Source organism: Apis dorsata, unplaced genomic scaffold (genome assembly GCF_000469605.1).
Source record: "Apis dorsata unplaced genomic scaffold, Apis dorsata 1.3 scaffold_169, whole genome shotgun sequence".
NCBI lineage: Eukaryota > Metazoa > Arthropoda > Insecta > Hymenoptera > Apidae > Apis > Apis dorsata.
This window is the reverse complement of record NW_006263457.1, coordinates 832,378-835,021: the sequence shown is the minus strand read 5'-3', so window position 1 is coordinate 835,021 and position 2,644 is coordinate 832,378. Positions and strand designations below refer to the sequence as shown.

The 2,644-nt window shown below is 32.5% G+C and overlaps 1 protein-coding gene across 1 annotated transcript in view; it reads left to right on the top strand.

Annotated features, from left to right (window-relative positions):
* The window catches only part of LOC102678577 (zinc finger protein ush), a 181,966-nt gene that overhangs the window by 77,577 nt on the left and 101,745 nt on the right, over nt 1-2,644 (top strand).

Genomic DNA, 2,644 nt, shown 5'->3' with positions numbered 1-2,644 from the left:
TCGATCCACGACGATGATGCCGGGAAACGCGGCGGAGAGAGGAAGAGAGAGAAGGGCCGACAGAACGGCGAGATCGAGACGCGTCCGTTCCCGATAACCGGTCCGATTGTTTGCTGCCCGGATTTTTGGAATATGATTGTTATTATTATCTGTTGGCGCACGCTCTGTCTTCCCTCGATAGCGGATCGAATCGATCCACCAAGAATTTTTCTTGTTCCCAGGCAAGTCCGGCTGCCTTCGCTTCTCATCCTTCTTTATCTATCTTGTCTTCTTGCTTTCTTCGGTGAAATACGCTTCTTCCCTCTGTTGTTATTATAGGACTTTACGAGAGATTGAATTCAACAGTGCTTCCTTGATGGATTGTATTCTTTGATAGTGGCATAAAGATGTATCGTAAACTGTGGTTCAATGTGAAGAAAAAAACGTGAGTGAATCTTTTAACGTATTTATTTTTTATTTGGATTCATATTTTATATCGTTTTTTTTCATCGTATTAACGGTATTCATGGTATTCGAGTCGGTTATATTTCGGTTATATTTTTAGGTTAAGTGCAAAGTGTTTGTATTGAACTTGGCAAAAAAATTTTTGTAACTAGATTTCTCTAGAAAGATGATACGATAATAATTGTCGAACAAGTGGGGGAAACCAATTTTTTTATATTTAAATTTTTATAACTATTTATAATATCGAAAAAACCAAACATAACCTTCTTTCCGCTTATGATTTTTGTCGTTTTCTGTTGATTTCAGTATGCGTAGGTACGCTTACTGTCACGTGTCCTGTTTTTAATTGTATCAGTTAATTTTATGTCGATTAATATCGGTCGTTCGACGAGATATCGAACGACCGCTATCTTTCGAATCTCGATTGACGTGGCAGTCGCGTCCGCGATATATCTTCTATCGATGGTATCGTTACTCCAGCCGCTCTATCGTCCGACGACCGGAAACAAAATACGATCGAATACTTTTCGTGGCGGGATCAAAGCAATCGTTCCACGGATAATTAATCGATTGTGTCAGTCGTTTCGATAACCATTCAATCGGGTTGGTAATTACGTTGTAGCATCGATAATAGCTGCGCATCTTTCGTTAGTGAGTGCTTCTTCGCCTCCAATTACTGTCTCGTTAAATCTTAATTTAACTAGAAAGAAGAAGAAACAAACAGGAAAGAAAAAAGTATGGTATGTATTTCTTAATATTGTGTACAAATATTTCGAAAATAAATTAAATCTGGTATCAATGATGTTCGTAATCGTGCAATGAGTTACGAACAATTTGTATCGGTTACTTTGATGACGTTGTTAGGTTAGGTTAAGACTTCTTAACTGTTAAGTTAATAATAGAATAGCATTTATAATTTATACGTAGTTTAATTCATTTTTAATGTATTCTTCATCACATTTATCTATGTACATATCGTTTATAAATATTTTTCTTTGATTATAAATAGATGTCAATCTAACCTCTAAATTCTGAGTCACTATTTATAATTGCTTAAATTAAAATATTTATTTCAAATCTTAAATCTTGTTTTTTAAAAGTTTAAAATTCTAATTAATTTTTGATATTCACATATTGCGACAAATAATTCGAGAATTTATTAATCTAACCTTTGACACTTTGTATCTTATAGATATACCAATTGTGTATTTTCCACGATATAAAAGCACTATTAAAATAACTACGTTGAATTGCGTTTTTCTCGTATCGATATCGATCTGATCTACGTAATCGCGTAAATTATGAGGAAAATCGGATGGAAAAATTTAAAATGATTCTACATACGATATGTCTGACTGATGATGTATACATTGTTTCTATCTTTGCTGTTCGTAACTCATTAGTAGCTATTTTTCAAACTTTTTTAAAATTATAATTAGTTTCAATATATATTCTCGATACAGAAAAATAAACTATTTCTTCAATCCTTTTTATTTTTTTTTTATAATTAGTTTTCAATGTATATTCTCGATATAAAAAAATAAATATTTGAAAATGAATAGAATCAATAGAATAAAATTATCATGAATTTTCTTTTTGTTCTATCTTCCTACATAAAGATTAAGTTAATTCGATTCTCATCTAATCAAAGATCAAGTTCGTGGAAAATTTGTCGGATAAGGAAAAAAAAAAAAAAAAAAAAGAAAAAAAAGTTATAACAACATTCGAAGTAAACGTTGTGTAATGCGTCCGAGTTTCTTTCGATTAGAGTTGGAAATCTTGTGGTAACACGCGATCTCGAATCGAACGATCGTTATCGATCCGCGACCGGTAATTACCGCATCCTCATCTTACGTTTTCTATCAACGAGATTTTCGATCGGTCGGTACTTCTATAAATTACAACGGAACATGCTTAATCGCTTGTCCCTTTCTCTCTCGATACGGCATTTTTTTTAACGCTTTTAATTTGTCGTTAATTACTCCGTCGTATCTTGGGTTGACGTTTGACGCGATCTTGTTTGATCGATCTCTTCATTTATTCTTGCTTCAAATCTGATAATTCAACCAAGCAATGATGCAAACTTGTTGAAATGTTAATGTTGATATATACGAAAGAAATATTATTTTTTCAAAGTAATGTAGTCAAAATAATTTCTACACGATACTTATCTCAACGATTAATTTATTAATTTATTAAT